This window comes from Sciurus vulgaris, assembly GCF_902686455.1.
Source record: "Sciurus vulgaris genome assembly, chromosome: X".
Classification (NCBI taxonomy): Eukaryota; Metazoa; Chordata; class Mammalia; order Rodentia; family Sciuridae; genus Sciurus; species Sciurus vulgaris.
Genome location: NC_136471.1, coordinates 45,206,301 through 45,226,865, shown reverse-complemented (window position 1 = coordinate 45,226,865; position 20,565 = coordinate 45,206,301). Strand labels below are relative to the sequence as shown.

Genomic DNA, 20,565 nt, shown 5'->3' with positions numbered 1-20,565 from the left:
ATATATTGTAAATGTGTCTATGTGAATATATGTTTATATATAGATATGTTTATATAATTATATATTTATATATTATGTAATTTACATATAATCATATATTTTATAATGTACATATTATATAATGTACATATACATCTATATATAAATTAGTGCCAAATGCTGTATATGTAACCTGCACAACAAAATGGAAGCATCATATGATTCACAATTAATGTCACAGTGACTCATAGAGTCCTCTGCTTTTTCAGAGCTGCCAACCACATCCCCTGCTGGTGTTTGTTTTGGTTAAACTCTCTCCAATGTCTTCCAGCTAGTTTCCAAGGCCTCGTTCTCTGGCAATTATCCAGCTGTCTGCTGAGGTCTGTGTACATTGCAAAGAAGATTGAGTCTCACACTCCACATTATAGCCCTTTTCCCTTCCTTTTCTTTCTTCGAATTAAATTTCTATCCCCCCCACCTCTTGCCAATATAAATTTGACTTGAAATTGTGGGATTATTTTCCTCTTTCTTTTTAGTAGAGAGAAGTACTGCTCTTCCTTTTTTCTCTAGTAGAATTAGAAAATACAGTTTCCTCTTCACCATTAACTATTACTTTCATAGGTTATGGAGCATCATTTGAATTCATAGAACATTTAGTATTTCGGCAAGTAAAGCCATTTTTGCAAAAATAATGTGGAACTAATTTTTCAATGATACAATAAAAAAAAATTTCCCAAGGGGCAATGGACACAAAGATACCACAGTTATTTTATAAAATATTAATAAAGAGACCAAAAGTCCTTTATGGTGGCATAGTTGAACTTGGTAACCTATTGCCACTGACACTCAACATGTCTGTTGACTTTTCTGGACTCATTTTTTCAATTGCAGTATACATATACTAAACTAGATAATTTTCAGAGTTTCTTCTGAATTTGGAATAAAACAAATTACAGTGCCTGAGACTCAGTAAAATGGAAGCTATTCTTATTCTTTTTGTCATCAGCCTAATAATGATAATCTGATAATCCCTTCCCCACCTTCCACAATAGAAGTTGATTATTGGCTATTAGTAGAAGTATTTTCATATTTCACAAAATAAATATTTTCATATTTCATCATGTTCTTTCTTTTATTCCCTTCTACTTCACCACCTGATGGAGTTTATATTTTGCACAGTAACTACTATGACATCCAATGCAAAGGTAAAACTAGGTAGCAGACAAACCGGAAAGGCAGGGATTCTTCATTATATGTTATTGTTATCTAACACCATTTTTAAAACATAATGCTAGTGAGGTAAATCAATGAACTGCTCTTCCAGAATGAATGAGTTCACCTTGACCTTCATAACTTCTTGCCTGCACAGCTAACACCAATCACCTGCTCCCACATTGCCATTTGCAGGCACTGAGAACAGAAAAAGGAAAAGATTCATGGCAACCACTTTAAGTGAAGGAAAATTCACCTGAAATATAGCAAACATCTATAGATAGCTCTACAGCCTATTTATATGCCTGATACCTAGTTGGAATGCAATTAAATGTAGGAAGAAGATACTGGATTTCTTATTGTTCTGAAAATTAAAATATACCTTGATCATAAATAAGCATTTGATAGGGATTAAAGGAGTCCTCTTCATCTTGGTAGTCAGCAGATTTGGACAGGTGTATGAAGGTGTAAGTGTTACAGTCATGAAAAAATTCCAAATTGTTTATACTCTGGAAATGCACTGTTGAATATGGAAATTTCTTTTCAAAACACTATCTAATGTATCACCCTTATATTTTTTGCTTTTTAAATCACTGCTTGACACATTGCTTTTACTTGCAAGCCTCATCAGACAGGGGAGATTTAGGATTATTTGTTAAATTTTCTGGATTTGAAGTTGGGGCAGGGAATGGCAATGGAAAAGAAGGAAAGAAATGTTGTTCTCAAAGTTGATGACATACAATTTATGATATTTTAAATTAAGTTTCAGAAACATGGTGCTGACATTTGGGTTGCCTAGCCACTATTGGATGGGGGTTTGAGTATTTTTCCTTTTAGGCTGAAATTATACTGTTTATTTGCCTACCAAATGTCTAGCACTGTGAATGCTTTCTTTTTAGGTAGGAAAGTTTCCTCACATCCTTGCCATTTTGCAAATATAGCTCAATTAAGTCAGCCAACAAATATTACTTGAGCGCTCATAAAGCACTAACACTGTGTATTTCATTATACATTGCAAGTCACTAACGTGGGAGCTGAAGCTAAAGCTTAATTGAGGCCATAGGCATAGTAGACTGTTGTGTCTTCATAGTGCAATACCACAAGTCCAGAGCCACTTCTTGTTCCACCTTCTTCCTGTGACGTTGCTCCCTCGTGATAATGTGCCTGAAAAGTGAAGTTCGGTCTTTGTTAAGTAACCTTAGCCTGCTCTAGCATAGGAAACATTAAATGTATCCATTAAATAAAAACTTTGGTTTGAATGTTTAAAATTTTCCATAATAAAATATCTTTAAAATACTTATTGAATGCTTACTATGTCCTAAGCACTGTGTTAGGTACTAGGTGCTTGTTAGAATGATCAGGAACATCTGGTGGGTAATTTTTGTTGATTCGTTTTAAGTAGAGGTAATGATGGAGATATTTTCCCTGTAATTGTGGCGTCCCATTTGAGAAAAGAGTGATGGGTAATAGGAAAAAACAGGGGAGCTGGGTAAGAATGGGGAGAGAAAGGAGAAAATAGGAATATAGTTTTATTTTCCTGGATGTAGAATGTCTAATGAAGCTTCTAACTTTCTATCTAGTAAGACTCCAAAAACAAGTTTTTCCTCAATAAGAGAACAGAGGTTGGATGTTTGTACTAGGAGTGAAAAGAACCAGCATAGGCTAAATAAATTAAGACTCAGGGGACCAAATTAGTGGAAAGTGCTGAGGCTTAAAGGCCTTGGAGGAAATGGAATATTTCTATCTTGGCCATGACATCTCTTCAACTGTGGAATATAACCCAGGTCTCTGAATTTTAGGCTTGTATTTTTTCCTATGTTATTCCAAAATTTACTTCTGCATCTCAGTAAATCTTGAGGGAAGAAGAAGGAGTTAATAGTAAGATAGGAACAAAAGGGGAAAGTAAAAGTCATATGTGGGATTTCTGTTCCCAAGGGTCCATAATAAAATTTTTCACAACTACTGAAATATGTTTAATAAGTTCACAAATGTAGATAGGGAGCAATTCAAATTCTATATGTGGAGTTTTGGGGTAATAAAATCATTATCTCATTGCTTCAGATACTTATTCCAGTTGATTAATATAAAGTAGTCCCAGGGACAGAAAAGACAAATGTAAATGTTTGTATACAAATAAACATTTTTAATCAAAAGTTATGGTAATAAATTATTTACATAATAGTGGCTTTGGTCAGTCAAATAAAAGCACCTCAACTGTAAAATTCTTTTTTAAACATAATATAACTCTCTGCATGAGAAGAAATAATAGTCAATTAAAAATAAACATACAAAGTTCCCTATTTGTTACTTAGTGTGCATACATAAGGCTGCTTTAAATGTATCAGTCTTAGGAAAATGTATGTAGTCAAGCTTTTGTTTGTTTGTTTGCAACCAAGGATTGAACCCAGGGGCATTCAAACAGTTAGCCATATTCACAGATTTTTTTTTTTTCATTTTTCAACTTTTGATACAAGGTCTCCCTATGTTGCTTGGGCCTACCTAACTTGCATAGGCTGGCCTCGAACTTGTAATCCTCCTGCCTCAGCCTCCTGAGCTGCTGGAATTACAATACCTGGCCTATATAAATACGTTTTTATATACCATTTTTAAAAGTAGTGAGGTTGGGTGGGGCTGTATTAGTAGCATTAATGTACTCTCAGTCTAAAATATTGAAAAGCAGACTTTGTTGTGCTTGTATATTATGATCAGATTTACAGAGTAAATTCATCAGAAGTGGTTTCAGTTTAAAGACTTCTTGCTCTCCTTTATCCTCTAGTAGTTGACCACTAAGGACTAGTTAGCTAGGTTCCCACATTTCTTTACACAGACACTTTAAAAAATAGAATTTAGGCAGTGCCTTACTTTTGAAACAAAAAAAATGTGTCCTAACATGATTTTAGGACTTTCGAATATCTGTCATATTTGTGCATCTGTATCTAAGGTAGTTTTGTGGGTAATGCCCAAAATATGTAGAAATTAATGTGCTACTGTATCTTTGTGGTGGTGTCAAAGAAAAAGTGGAAGTTGTTAAATTTTATGTTGTCTGGGCTACTCTCAAGGTAGGCTCTTACAAAGAAGCCTACTAGCAAAATAAAATTAAAACATCAAAGATTATTCAAAAGATTAAACAGTTCTTTATCCTGAAGTCTTATTTTACTCTGTTCATCTGCACTTAGGTTGTAAAAAATTATTCCTCTGCCATACCATGGAGAAAGAAAGGGAAAATGACATATGTATTATGTGTCTCTTAAATTGGAGAAATAATATGGTAGTAGTTTATGTGTAATTTATTTTAGAATAATAAGATTCTTTTAGGTTTGTCCTTTTTCTGCAGAGTTCCTTTATGACTAGGAAAAGAAGGTTGGCTTGTTCAGTCCCCTGAGGGAAAAGAAGATTGATTATATTCTAAGCACTGCCTGTAACTTTTTGTATAAATCATTAACTCTGAAGAGCAAAAAACAAAACAAAACAAAACACCAGCATGATCAAAAAGGATAAATCTAAGAGTCCTCAGAGAAGGACGACTTTCCTTGACATGGATAAAAAATAAATAAGTTATTTATTATACAAACTTGTTGAAAAAATTCCGAGACTCAAATAATAGTCACTTTTAGACATAGTGACCCCACGTTCCTAAAAGTGGGTAACATTCACTGAGTGTTTACATTGTACCTAGTCCTTAAAATTCACTTACATCTCATAAGAGCATTGCTGTCATTGTCCTCATATTCAGAAAAGAGTGAGGAACTGAATATGCAAGAGCTTGAGTTACTGAACAAATTAACAAAAGTAGTACACTGTGAATTCAGGAGTCAAACCAAAATTTTCCTGATCCCTAGGTGTGTGTTCTTAACCCCTAATATATTGTATTAATCTCGAAATGTACAACCCAGAGTCAAAAAGCATTCAACTAGATCATCCAGTTTAAAAAAAAAAACTGTCTGCCCAAGTGGAAAAGAGCCCAAGTTTACAGAAAACTGGGGAACTGTCGTCAGTGATGAAGATCATTAATGATGTATCCCTCCACCATATTTGTTTTCCTCATGGTGGGTAACAACATAACCTAGCCTGAGGGTCTTTTCCTGGAACCTAATAGAATTTCAAAAGTGAATGAGGACCAGCAGATAGGATTTATAGGACACTAGAAGTTCATGACAGCATTCTTACCTGAACTCCTGGAAACCCTAGAAAGACAGAGAACTGCCCTCTGTTATCCCTTCACTGGATTACAGTGAAGTGTCCCATCCTAAGGGTCAGGAATATTTTTCCTCAGTTACTGCTTATGTTGGGAGTCCAGGGAAAGAGGAAGACCCTGAAGAATCATTGAAAAATAATGTATCCATTGTGAATGATTGGTTTCTGAATGTTGGGTATTTAGAAATAAATAAAATTTAAAAATTACTTATTTTCAAATAGATGACTTTCTAGGAACATGAGTGAAGATTAGAATTTATAAAACTTAGGGGACCTTTGTTTGTTCCCTGCCTAAGAACAGAACTTCCAGAAGATCAGATGGAGTAGATTACATGTAGGGCCTAAGTGGTTATAGCCCAGAAGGTTAGAATGTAGCAGAGGAAGAGAGTTCAGCAGGTGGATGTAGATAGGGTTTGGCATTGAAATGGGAGTATGCCGGTATGGGGGATGACGGTATGCTGTAAAATTCTCCTTATATTGTTCTCATTAGATGGGGATGCAGGGTTCGGCAAAACTTAAAGCTTGAGGTTTCCCTGGTGGTTAACCTCTACAAGAGTTTGCAAGCAGCTGAATTTCTCCCATCTTGTCGCAAAATAAAAGTGTTGTAATAACAGTAAGAAACCAGCTATAAGACCTAGAATGAACCCTTGAAAATTTGTTAGACTGTAAAACTACTTTGAAAATTTCTTTAGGGACAGGAACCTGAATTTTTCTATCTTGATTATACTTACATAGCACCTACTAAATAAAATGCATTGCATACATTAGGCACAAGGGCATCGAGGATAAACAACAAGCAAACTTTTCAGTGTAGACTTCTTGGTATGTTTTCTGTTTCTGACAATTATGTCCTAATTTTGTTATCAGTATTGTCATCCTATAAGTAGATATTATGAAAAAATTATGTATATCTGAAAAATTTATCTTATTCACCTTTGTAATCTCTTTGGGACTATCACAATGTCTTATATACATAAGTGCTTAGCACAGCTTCCACTGCAACTAAACGGATGTGTGCAAGTGACCCTTTCCCAAATGACATATTTTAACAGGGGCTCTCTGCAGATATACCTGGATGGAAAGGATTGACTAATGCCACTCTCTTAAGCCAATGCTGGAGACAGGTTAGCCTTTCAAAATTATACCACCTAAGTAACTTTCTATTCTGACTATTTAAAAAAAAAAAGGTGGCACTGTGTAGAGATAAATATTTCCAAAGGATGAAAATATTAGCCTTACTTTTTTATTACTTTCTGCTGAATGAGTCATTTAGGAAGCTTGAAAGAGTATGTTTTTTCTCAGGGTACTGTAGTTTTCTGTAGTGTTGTTGGCATGACCAAGTATAAGGATGGTTTCAAGAGAGCCTCATACCTTCAGGAAGATGTCTAGAACATGTTCAAATATTTCCTGACTTGGAAAATTGGCAGCCATTAGAAAGAAAAACACATATAAATAAGAGCCTACAAATGTCCTTGCTTCTCTTCTCCTTCTACCCATGCTTGCTGGTCACTGTAATGGGTTTTTGAACTACCTTAAATTTTATTAAGTTTCAAAAGAAATTTAATGGCCCAAAATATTAAACTCTAAAAGTTTTAGTAATGTGGATTTTGCAGGTTCTTTACACACACACACACACACACACACACACACACACACACACACACACACCAATTTTCCTTAGCTTGCTTGGTAATTTTTCAATCCCAGATCCTGGGAAGTTCCTACCAGTCTGGGACAGTTGGCTATCATATGTATAGGCTTGATTTATGCCCTTTCATACTTGAACAACATATAGTACTTGGTAAGAGATAGAGGTATCTTCCCTACAACCTCACTCAGAGTACAAGTAGTAGACATGAAAAATAGGTGCAAAATAGTTGAAGAGAAGTAAAAATAGAGTGGTGATATTTGTAGATTGCATAGTTTATTCTAGCCAGTACAATGTGAAAATTGGCTTGACTGATATTTTTCACCACTACCACTTCCACCCCCTCTAAAAATATACAGATGGAATTAAATGACTGTTTTTTTTTTTTTATGGAAATTACCAAAAATGTTTGTTGGCATCTGGTACACTTAACCTTACTAAAATGGAAAATGGACATTTTACATTGCATCCAAAATGCTATTAGGGATTCTCATGCAGGTCTTAATGCCTGGACCCAGGGAAGGGGATTAGTGAAGTATAACTCACTGTCCACCTCCCTCCCTGAGGCCCTTAAGATGGGATGCTCTGGCCAGAACTCTTCAGATAAACCTTCCCTAATTTCCTCCACATTTTTGGATCCGGCAGTGGCATAAGTAATAGGTGAATTGGGCTGGGAGAGAGGTTACTTATCCATTAGAATATGACTGATTAATTTATACAACATAGTTTGTTTACAGAAAAAAATTATAAAGTAACTATTTCCATGATTCCACTGAATAGTAAAGCGTTCCTCACTCTACAAAACAGGATAATCTGTACTTTATTAAGGATATCCCTATACAAGTTTTAAAATATAGTACATGGGCAGGGGTTGTAGCACAGTGGTAGAGTGATTGCCTAGCACATGTGAGGTACTGGGTTCGATCCTCGACACCACATAAAAATAAATAAATAGAATAAACTTATTTTGTCCATCTACAACTAAAACAAATTCTAAAATAGTTTTAAAATACAGGTATATGCTTTTGACTCCTTTGGTAAGTGCTCATGTCTTTTGGTTCTGTTGGTGTTGTGAATTACCTTGCCAATTACTCACATTTTATACATCATTACAGACTTGGCAGAAAACTATAATTCATTTTGTATGAATAACTATTCATACATACATGAATAACAATAGTTATTCATACAACATGAATTAGAGTTTTAGAGATTTAGTGCCTGGGAATGTGTCTCTGTTTATGAAACTTGCCCTCAATTTGCATTAAAATATGTAGAAATGTGGACACTAGTAACTTTACTTAGCCCCAAACTTTTCATTCTATAAAAGTTACAAGAGCAAGGACAAGATAATATAACTTACTTTAATATTCACTGCAGAATCACTGTGTTGAATCATATTTTGATGGTTAATTTTATATTTTGTGGTTTTCTTTATTCACATCTTATATTCCAAGGCTTGATGATCAGAAGGGGTTCAGGAAATACAGAATAGAGGGAAAGTAAGGAGAGAAACAGTAGTACCTGAGAGACCATTGAATGGAGATTGTCGGATTTGTAAAAAGAAAAAAAAAACCCACAGCATGTCCAATTAAATTTGAATTTGGATGAGGAACAACTGTTTAATGTAAGTATATTCCAAAGATGTACACTTAAAATAAAAATTATTTATCTGAAATTTGAATTTAATTTAATTTTATTTAATTTTATTTATTTATTTATTTATTGTAGTGCTGTACATTGAACCCAGGGCCCTGTGCTTACAAGGCAAGCACTCTACCAACTGAGCTATATCCCCAGCCCCGTGAATTTTATTTTGTATGTTCTTTATCTGCCATGTTTATACATAACCAACATTACCCAGGTCACAGATTCACCACCCCCAACCTTGTGTTAAGAAATAAGGGAAACTGCCTTTCCTACCTGGTGTGGTATGGCAAAGAATGTTGGATTGGCCTATCTAAGAAGCTGCCAGAGAGTGGAGTGGGTGGGGTCTCCTGGTCCTAGAACATCTTCTGCTCCTCCCTGCTTCTTCTAGAAAATGTTGTGTTGTGCTTCTTCTAGAGCTCCATAGCAAAGTAGCTTTGCTGTCAGCTGTAGGAGCCACTAAGTCCAATTGAGTAGTTCTCACAGAATGGCTGGGTCAAGGAAAGAAGGAGAGTTTTATCATCAACATGCCAAGTAGATTATTTACCTGGTCAGTCCCCTAGGCTGGAGAAGAAAATCAAAGTTATTCTGGATTTTGTACTTCATTGTTTTAGAAGGGCTCTGGGCTGGTAAACTGGTAACATTTCAGTTTAATTATACTTAATATGGGCACAAGCACCTAGTATAATTGCAATAAATATTAATCAGTGATATTGGTAGTTCTGTTGAGAGACCTTATGTTCTATCTCACGGGCCAGGCTATCACTGGTTTCAATCTACAGATTGGTCACAGAAAGACCATTTGTGTCACTTAGCACCTCATTGGATGTGGTTCATTTCTCTGAATTGTAATTTAAGTCACTCTTTTTGCCTAGGCACTGGAAAGTTTACCTTAAGAAAGGATAAACAGTGGCATGTGTATAGTGTGAAATTGAGGGAGAATGGCAGCAGAATTGCTTAAATATACCCTCTTCCTAAATCCATCAGCATAGCCCAAAGATTGTACTATTTTCTCCATTTTGTAAAATAATGTTTCCTCAAGGACATTTGACAATTTCCAAATAAATAATGCTTCTGCAAATTATAAGTAGATTGATAAAGTAGCAGCATGACACTGGAGGTCCTCAGTTGATGTGGCATTGCTGGTTATGCCTTCTCTGGATTTGCTTATATTCCAAGTAGAGAGAGAAATAGAGCCATAAACAGTGTAAAGATCTGCCAGCTCTCTCCGGGACCTCATTTGCTTGATCTTTTATCATTAACCCTCTTTCTAGTGATTCACACTCCCAATTAAAAAGTAAGAAAGGCCATGTACTATAACTGTATAGATAAAAAAGATTGAATTTTAGCCAATGACCATTCAAGATACCATTAAGTGCTTACTACATACCAGATTCTATTCTATAAACTATATGAGAATTAACTCATTCAATCCTGATAGCAATCACATAAGGTAATTTTTATAAATGTTCTCATTTCATATGTGAAACTGAGGGGTAGCAAGTTAAGAAACTTGTCTGAAGTCATGCAGTATATGACTGGACCACCTTTGAATTCAGATTTCACTGGCGTGCAAAGTCCTTGCTTTTAACTATAAAACCATAGGAGAGTTGTTAGGTACCAAAAGAGCACCCTTTATGAGACATAGTCAGATCAGTGAGGACCTGGAAAGTAGTTACACCAAGTCCACAAGGAGTGTTTATGATAAGACTCCAGAGTATACAGCTTTCCTAGTTTCAATAGCATTATTGTTTTCCCTCAGTAAGTCTCAAAGAGTCTTTTCTGATAAAGGTAGAATTAGAGGACTGTCTTTTAAGTCATTTGACAAAGCCAGATTACGTGGTACATTTTATGAGGAATATTAGAGACTGTGAGAAAGTAATTATCAATTCATGAAGTGCTTGTTCTGAGTGGTAAATATTTAAGAAGTATTCAATTAAATTTTCTCACTGAGAGAAAGCTGTTTTTCAAAGAATAAATTTTACATAAAATATTTCAGGAGCCGAGTATCCAGTACACAATATAGGTTTTAGAACCAAGCAGAACAGAAAAAAATTAGACATGCTATTGATATTTTGCTATAAAATTTCAAGAGGGAAATTTCTTTTCCCCAAAAAATTAGACAGTAGACTCCCACTATTTAAAGGACTAATTCCTTTGATGAGAGCCCCAAAAGGTATCGGTTCAATTTCATGGAATTCATTCAATGTGGTTAGCTAAAAATTAATGTAGAAACTAATCAGGCCCAAGCTGTATGAAGCTTCCATCTTTATGTAACCAAGTCATCCTCATCCCCTACTCTGCCACAGTGGAAACATGTGCATTGGTGTCACACAGATCTGAATTTACACATGGTTCTATGAGGTGAATGACCAGAGAGTTGTTAATCTAATCTCTAGGGCACAGAAGTTTCACAGAAATACTGGGGACAGTAAAATCTATTATGTAATTTATATTTTATTACCCCATGAAAGAACATGAAAAGCCCCTTCATCAGTACTGAAAACAATTTTAAAATGTTCTTACCATTGAGTGTTGGGAAGTTAATGGGGGAATGCCTTTTTTAAATAGGGCTTTATTTTAATATTCAATGCTTAGAAAACTGAAACAGATGAGGAAAAAGCAAATCTTACAAGGGAGAGCTAGAAGGATTCCCTAAAGAATGTAGATCAAATTTTAATTTACAGATAACAAAACTCAAACCCTGAGAGTGGAAGTGACTTGTTTAAGGTCAAATAACAAAAAATATAAAGTTTCAATTTGCTATAGAAATACAATGTTCCTATAATTTGCTAACTCATTCCCACTCATTCAAGGCTTTCCAGATATTAACATATACAGCAGTGTCTAGGTAGCCATCCCCTAAATATCCTAGGGAGCTGAAAGTGAAATATCTCATCATTTTTCCCTTCCACAACAAATTGCCAATAATTAGAATAGTGATAATCCAGATTGATAGTAACATCTGTTCTTATTATACCAGTTAAGCTCTAATATTTAAAAAATCAGGGATGATGATTCAAATGCACCTCCAAAATCTTTTAAATGACAGCTATGAGTAAAGAATACTATTGACTTCATGTTAAGGATACTTATTCATGCTCATTAAAATTCAAGAAGAAAAAATGAATCCTCTATGTTCAGCTCACATCAACTCCATTCCACATCTCTATATCCTGACAAGCTCTTTAATTTTTATTTTACAGTTCCCCTCCTTGTTCTTTTTTAGTTACTAACAATTCTCATTGTGATTATAAACCTTAACTGCTATGCATCTCCTAAAATTTTTTGGACAGAATCTGGAAAATCTGAAAATATATAAAGGAAATGTGTTAGTTGACTTTCTAGAATTCTTTTCCAACATGCTTATCTCCAATAACTTTGTATTATTCTGTAACATTTCGCATAATTTTTCCCAGATATATTAGTTGGTGGTAATCATTTGAAAGCACTGAATCTAGTGAAAGCCTGACTATTTTACTCTCTATATGATTCTGTAGCAGGTCATCTGATACTAGATGTGCAAGGTGTCAGGAAGCGGTGAGGGACAGAGAATGAATTAAACAATATGTAATAGATCATGGATCTCAATATTGCATTTGTTCTGGGTAATCTACAGCTTGGCATGAATTGAGAAACTGTTTCAGCAACACTGTGAAGAGAGATAGTAGCAGGTCTGGGCATGCTGCCCTCCAATGCAACAGAATACCCTTATTTCTACATTAAAGAGGCTCTAAGTAGGAGTGCACACCAATGTCCTCTGGAGGAATCATTTGAACATGCAAATGCTCAAGACCCACTCAAAATATTCTGATTCGGAACTGTTCATTAGGCTGAACTTGAGATCCTAGGTATAAACTAGAATTATCAGGAAGGATTAATCACTTTTTTTCAGAAGTTGGAAAAAATAAGCATTGTGTTGAGAAGGGAGAGATTTAACTCAATGTGGTGTGATTTGCAGGAAAATATCCCAGACTGGAAATATTTCCCACAGAACAGCCTGCCACTTTCCTGCAAATTCCCATGAGTAGAGTCATTCTTTCAGACTCCTCACCAGAAATCACCTGTTCACATGCATATTATAAATTAAGCAATGCATTAAGCCACTGATTAACACTTTAGCACAGATGAGATTAGTTCTCACCTTAAGCCCAAGGGAAATGAGGCACAAGGCAGGTAAATTATTTTTGATGGCTGTGTGAGAGTTGAGAGGGAGAGTTTTGTAACAAGGGGAGTTGTTCCCAAGGAAAGCCAAGCCAGATGTAGCACCTCTGTAAGAGGAAAGAGCCTTAAGGGCTAAAAGGGAGGGCAGGGGAATGAAGGCTAAGTACACTTTTGCCAGAGGTTATCCAATTGCCCTTGATGGAGGGAGCCTGTTTCTCTCACTCTCACAGGCTCAAGTCTCTCTTGCTTAGAATGACCCTTCACTGACCCTGTCATTTAAATGCAAAGCAACAAAAGGAGAAAGGCTGGAGGGAATTAATCCTACCATTTAGGTTACACAGTATTAAACAGCTGATTGATTTGTCCCATTCAAAAAAGAGAAAACACACAACACACAACACAAATACTGTGTATTCAAGCATCTATTTTTCAATTGGGGGAAAACAGTTAAACTATGTTAAATCAATGAAGAAAAAATATTCTCAATCTCCTTGCACATACTATTTTGTTTGCCCACCTGAAACTTATCCAGAGTTGTGGTTTTTGTTTTAATTTTTCTGGTGGAGAGAAGAACTGAACTTCAGGTCAAATATTATCAGTACTCTTCAATATACTGAAATAGTAGCAGTGGTGGTAAGCATAGGTATCTATGCTGGAGGCAGAATAGAAGAGATGGGGAAATGACCATAGAGATTTGACTGTTTTAAGTTAACTGACAAATAGAAAAACGGTGAAAGTTTTGATTATGGATATAAAAGAAGTTTTGAGACTTGGGACTTTGGTAACCAGACTTTCTACTATGCTTTTTATCTCTCTTTCCAGGTATTAATAAAGCTCATTTGTCCAGATGTCTTCAGAGTAGCATATAGTTTAGATAATATGTTCTCTTTAAAAAAATGTGGTTTTGATTCATCTGTTCTTGGATCATTCCATTGCTCTTTGGTCAGATAACTTGAGCCTTGGACTTCAATATTTTTTTTCTTTTTTTTTATATTTGGCTATGTAAAAGAGGGATTAAAGCACATATCAAATCTAAGCAGCAGGATTTAAACCACGCCAAATGCATGAACTCTCTTTCTCCTTCTCTGCAATGTTAGCATCTAGTCCCTAAAACAGCACCAATGTTTTCAATTAAGGAAGCCAGTTGAAGTGGTATGAGTGTGGACCACTTTCTTAAGGGAAGCTGAGAAGTCAGAACTAAACTCTTGGCAGATAATAAAGTGGTATTAAAATCTAGTCACTGTGTACTTACTGGAAATCTGTCAAACTTCCCCAAACTCCCAAGACCTTAAAAGCCTTGGTGACAAAGGAGGGATGCAGTGACTTTGATTTTTTTTTTAATATCTCCATTTCATACTTGTGAATTTCAAATTTGTCAAGTAAATGAATCATGGTAGTTGGTATTGCTTGTGTTTTTTCCCTTCTGGCTTATAGTTGGTTCCTGTAAATTTCAATGCCATATTCTGGTCATCCTTGTAATGGCTCTTTTGTTTTTCTTTTATGATCTTATAGAGTGTTTGATTCTCAGATTCTACTTTCATATGTTAATTCCCTGAGTATAGTTATTCTCAAAGTTTGTCTCCTGGAGCAGTAGCATCAGTATTGCTCAGAAAGTTGTTAGAAATGCAAAATTCTCGAGGCCCAACCCAGAAATACTAAATCAGAAACTCAAATTCTGAGCTAGAATTGCCAGTTGGGGGAAGTGGACAATCTGTTTTAATATATTAGGTCATTCTGGGAATGTACCAAGTTGGAGAGTCACTGCCTTAGTACAGCTCTTACTTATATCCTGTCCCTGAAGCTGTTCTTCTGTCCCAATGCACATATTACCCTCACTTAAAATCAGGCACTAACATAAGAAAATCACATTTTTTATTAGGGTTTCACAGTGATTTGGCAACACTGATTCCTTCCCTTCCCAATTTCAAGAACATGTGTGCACCACACACACACACACACACACACACACACACACACATTTGGGAGATAAAACATTCATCATTACTTAAATATTCCAAGAAGCGGAAAATGAACTGAATATTTCTCTCCCACTGGGTACATTCCAGGAAAAGGGTGAAGCAGGAAAAATTTCCCCATGTCAGGCATATATATTTATGTAGATTATCTTCCATATTAAGTTCTTAGAATATATAGATTTGTGGAAGGCATTTAAGACTCTCCTTCACAATAAAAAATAAACTATATGAAAGCATGTCTTTGGGCACTGATAAAAGCAAATATCCTGACTCCCCTGCTACCACACCACAAATCCCTAGAAGTTTAGAAATACATGTATCCCTGGTTTTGATTATAGAATTAGTTACTTTTCCTTGCTTTGCATATGTATCCTGTTAGAGAATTGGAAACTTAAGCAATTTGTTCCTTACATCTTAATACACAGTCGAGTAGCATTTGGGGGTTGTCTTCACAAAATTTTTTCTTGGCAAGTTAGTGATGGCAGCTTAGTGCAATAGTTTGGAGTAGTGTAACAGCATTCTGCAGTAAATTTTCTCATGATGATGGCTTAGAATTCACTAAATGTTTCTGCAGAACTTTCAGATCTGGAAACCTGGTCAAGATTTTTCAGAAAGGGAAGAAGTTGAGGATGGTGATGTAGAAAGGTGTAAGATAGGATTTACAGAGTGAGATACTTTGCAATGATTTCAAGACTTTTGTTATTTTCCTGGCAAACAGATTGGTTTATTATTCCAGTCAACTTGGTCAATAAATTTGGTAATAAAGAAGAAAGTTCATCAATGTAGTTGTTTGGCTAAATTAGTTCTTGGTTAATTTATACAGGCTGATTATTTCATTCAAGGCACATAATCTCAAAATATGGCTGAGGTGTGATATATTCCAAGTAAGAAACTGAGGTAGTTAAAACATCTGCTGGCCTCATTAATATAATTTTTATTTTTGGTTAGAAGGCTTCAGATGAAATATAATCATTGGAGTCAGAGGGAAGAGTCAAACATTTTATATAGTCTACTATATTTCTCCTGTTTCTTTTACTCTGCACCCAAGTTGACTGAACCTAGGTTCCCTATGGTCTGGTACATAACATTTTAAGTGAACTTTTAAAGTGATTAATACACTTCTGCTGTTTCTGAGGTTGGGTTTCTGTACTTAGAAGAGAATCCTCAGTTGTATTAGCTCCTTTTATTACTATTTTGGATAAATAAAACCTGGATTGCCTTGGGGAACTGCATGGTGTATGACAGAAAGTATTGGAATCTCTCAGACCTGAGATTTGGAGTCACTCACTCATGGGTTTTAACCTTAACTCTATTACTTTTTTCTGTGACCTCCAGAAAATTACTTAACCTATCTGTGCCTCAGGTTTCCTCATCTGTAAAATGAAGAAAGATGATATTTAACCCTACGTGATACAGTATCTAGTACTTAAGGAGTGTTCAGTAAATGTTACTTATGCCCTTTCAGGGCAAAGGACTGAAGTTGCACTTGAGAATCTCATCTTAATTAATAGGCATAAACACTTAGTTGTGCCAGTGACTTGGAGGACATATATTATTTGTCTTCCTGCCAGGTCGGTCATGAGCTGTGAGTATGAGCAATATAAAAGCTATTAAAGAGAGGGGAAGAAAATGGTAATGGGCCTCAGGTTGGCCTCTCTGTGCTCTGATTTACTATTTTTAAAATTTTAACTGAGACTGAGACATGAAAACATAAAAATTATAAATATTAGGAGGGTACAATGTAATTTTGATACTTGTATACATTGAATAATATTCAAATCAAGTTAAATATATCTATATCCTCAAACATTTACCTTTTCTTCATGGGGAAAACTCTTTTTGTTATTGTTGTTTGTTGTTGTTATTATTATTATTATTTTGGTACCAAGGATTGAAACTCAGGGTGCTTAGCCACTGAGCGACATTCCCTACCCTTTTTATTTTTATTTTTTTTTAATTTTGAGACAGGGTCTTGATAAACTGTTGAGGTTGACTTTCAACTTGTGATTCTCCTGCCTCAGCCCCCTGAGTCACTGGGATTACAGGCATGAACCACAATGCCCAGCTTATGGTGAAAACTGTTAAAATTCTTTCTTCTAGATTTTTGAAATTTATAGTATGTTATTGTTATCCATAGTAACCCTATCGTGCAATAGCAAGCCAGAACTTCTTGCTCCTATCTAACTGTATCTTAGTGATCATTGATTAGATTTTCTCCATCCCTCCCCCTCCTACTCTTCCAGGCCTCTGGTAACCACTGTTCTCTCTACTTCTATGTTCCCTGTGATTAATAAATCAAGGCTAAAATAAAGTTTTTGACTCGATGGAGGAAAAAATACCAAATGGTAAGATTAAAGTACAGAATTTTGAGCGAAGAAGTAAAAATTGAAATAAGGAAGAGTGGGGAAATTTTCATGATTGAGCTATGGGATCATGCAGAAAAAAACTGTAATACAATGTACACCATAATATAAAGAAAACTAAAAGTGATCAGGGAATTGTGGGAATGAGAGATGGAAAGGCATATTGAAATTATGCTGATCGAGAAGTGTGGGGATACAGAGTCACAGAAAACTTTCTCCTTGGGCCCTCTTACCTCTTCTAACTGGGAGACAAGTCTGTATTTGCAACATACATAATTTATTATCTCCTCAGGTGACTATCTCCTGAATGATCTTTATCTAACTTATAAAACAAAAGATTAAAGGAAATTTATTGGCAGTAGGGACCTATAGATATTCATGCTTTACTTAAGAGGCAGTAGTATTTTTAAATATTGCTCTGACTATGCTAGAAAGATAACATGAGAGCAACTAAATCACTGTGTATATAATATTTTGTGAAAAATAAAATATATTACTAAGCTATCAACTCATGCCTCGTGTTTTTATAACATTTTGACATACCTAACCTCAAAAGAACAACAAATTAAATAAACTAAGGATTATGAGGATGAACAAATTGTCACTCTATATTTATTAGACAATCAAGAATATAGTTTTCCTCCATTTAATCCATGAAGATAATATTTTTTCTTAACCCATTTGTTTTCAAGTTTTACATCTATAAACCATACTCAAAGAGAAAGTTTAGGCTAGTAACATTTTTATTGTTACTACTCATCTTTTTCCTGTAATCTGTCCTTCTTGGATTAAAACAAAAATCTTTTTGGACAGTTTTGTCAGAGTCTTGAATTGATACTTTATGAAAATATATCTATATATGTTAGTCACAACAAATTGGAAAACCAAGGAATTTATGAGAAATCTCTGCTGAAGTGCATAGATACTTGACAAATGAACTCCCACTATAATCATTTTCCTTAAAGGAATTCAAAATCACAGACCTGTGTTTTTTCTTCACTTTTGCCACTTGATCTTCAACAGTATGTAAACAATCTGTAATGAACTTCCACTATAATCATTTTCCTTAAAGGAATTCTAAATCACAGACCTGTGTTTTTTTCTTCACTTTTGCCACTTGATCTTCAACAGTATGTAAACAATCTGTAATAAAGTAATACTAAAGCTCCTGGAATGCAATGAAAAATCTCATTTTACTACATTATGTCATAGGGTTAGTGCTCATGTACATAAGATAATAAACATCTGGTTATTTGACAATTTTTTAATGTTATAGCATTGGCTTGTCAATGTGCATGCTAGTTATTTAAGAACTCATGGATGTAAAAGAAGCAGAAAACAATATCTATATTTATTACACTTGTAAGCCATTCCAATGTTGATAAAGAAGTAGAACACAATATACCAGACTAAGGATACCGTTGACACAGGATCACTGATATTTTTAGGGAACAGAAATAGGGACTTCAGGATCACTAACAGAAAGAGAAGGCAGTAGCCAACCTTAAATATCTATATATGAGGCTGTTTCAAATAATTACTAAATAAAATAGTTTGGATCATTGAGTATGTTATTAAGCGTCAGTAAAGGAAGTTATTTGACCAAATATACAGTGATAGAGGAAGTATCATAAAATGGTTTCAAAATGTATAGTTGTATACATTTTGTATCCTAGTTCTGCCACCTAAGTACCTCTGTGGTTTAGGCATGTGACCTCTCAGTTTTGTCCACTACAAAGTGGGTATAGTAATACTAATTTCCCTACAGTAGGTGTGAGGATTAACTGAATTTATATATGTAAGAGTTTTCAGGACACAATGTGTTATGTAATAAGTCATCAGAAAATTTTATCTTTATAATTGTTATTAGGTATTTGAGTCTAATGATTCTTTGTCCTGGAATAATTGTGAGACAATAATCAGCATTTTAAAGAAATTTCAATTGATTCAATTCCTTTTTTAAGCAATCATTATTTGTATCATTTTATTATGCTCTTGAGAAAATATTTTTGCTCCATAATCTTTGACTTAGAATCACACTCATTGCTAAAATGCAGGCAGTTAAGAAGCAAAAGTTTGATATAGGTCCATGTTCCACATTATTCCTTACAGCCAGTTATCAAGTAAACACATATAAACAATTTAAAGTTGAATCCTGCCTTTTGTTAAAGGATTTGTGGCAAGGTATAATGTTAATATGCATTTTTAAGATCAAGGTGAGAGATCAAAAGCCAAATTAGAAGAACAAAGATAATTATGCCAAGAATCTAAGATGAGAAAATGTGTTAGAGTGAATAAAAATCAGAATTTCCTGATATCAAAGACCAAATAAATAAACAGAGTCATGTACCAATTAATGACAGGGACATTTTCTGAGTGCATTTCTTCATTGTGGGAATATCATAGGTTTACTCATATAAACCCACCTAGGCTATATCATGATCTTATGGGACCACTGTCAGATATTCAATCCAAAGTTAGCAGAAGCATTATTAAGTAGCACATAACCATTTTCAAAACCATGATGGCATTTATATCAAAGAAGTAAGAATAAAGTGCCATGTTAGGAGATTTTCTGAGGTAATGAGACTATTCTACATCTGGATTGTATTGATGGTTATATGACTACATGCTGTTTGTAAAACTCAGGCATGTACATAATGGGAGCAAATTATACTAATGTAAATTATACCTCAGTAAACCTAACCAAAAACTGTGCACCATCTCCAATTTTTGTTTTGTCTGTCTTTGCTATTAGAAAAAAGAGATAGATAAATATGTGGATGGATGAATGGACAATTAACATATTATATAAATATGATTCTGAAGCCAGGTGTAGTGATACTGCTGTGCATGTAGTTCCAGCTACTGGAGGAAGCTGAGGCAGGAGGATTGCTTGAACCCAGGAGTTCCAGACGTGCTGAAGTAATATAGCAGGACTCATTCTCAAACAACAGTAACAATGATAACATTTTGCATTATAGAAAACAATTGAGGGGAAGAAAAGGATAGGATCTCATAAAGATGAATGGAAGATCAGTAGTGTAGAATGAGATCTTGAGGCAAAGTAGAGGGATGGGTAAGGGGAGGCAATGCAGAATAAATTCTTAAAACGTCATGTTATGTGCATATATAAATATGCCACAGAGAATTTCACTTTTATGTATAAGTAAATATAACCAATCAATTGTAAATAAATAGAAAAGCAAAAGGAAGTCTAGTAGAGTAGAAGAAGCAGAGAGGAGGGAGGACAGGAGGGAAAAGGAGATAACGAACTAAATGGAATTCCATGCATGTATGAGTTTGTTGAATTGAACCAAATACTATGTATAAATATAAAACTCTGATAAAAATAACAGTAAAAAATTTGAGACAGAAACTC

The 20,565-nt window shown here is 34.8% G+C and overlaps 1 protein-coding gene and 1 long non-coding RNA gene across 13 annotated transcripts in view; one reads left to right on the top strand and one right to left on the bottom strand.

Annotated features, from left to right (window-relative positions):
- LOC306651963 overlaps nt 1-20,565 on the bottom strand; it is a 318,748-nt gene that overhangs the window by 161,043 nt on the left and 137,140 nt on the right. For 8 of the 10 annotated variants that reach the window (XR_013761263.1, XR_013761264.1, XR_013761265.1 and 5 more), the window contains one exon: nt 1,574-2,355. The exons of the other annotated variants lie outside the window; for them this stretch is intronic. This is a non-coding gene — a long non-coding RNA (uncharacterized lncRNA). The remainder of the gene's footprint in view (nt 1-1,573; nt 2,356-20,565) is intronic. 10 annotated transcript variants of the gene reach the window in all.
- NRK (Nik related kinase) overlaps nt 1-20,565 on the top strand; it is a 128,996-nt gene that overhangs the window by 15,221 nt on the left and 93,210 nt on the right. The gene's annotated exons all lie outside the window — the stretch shown is intronic.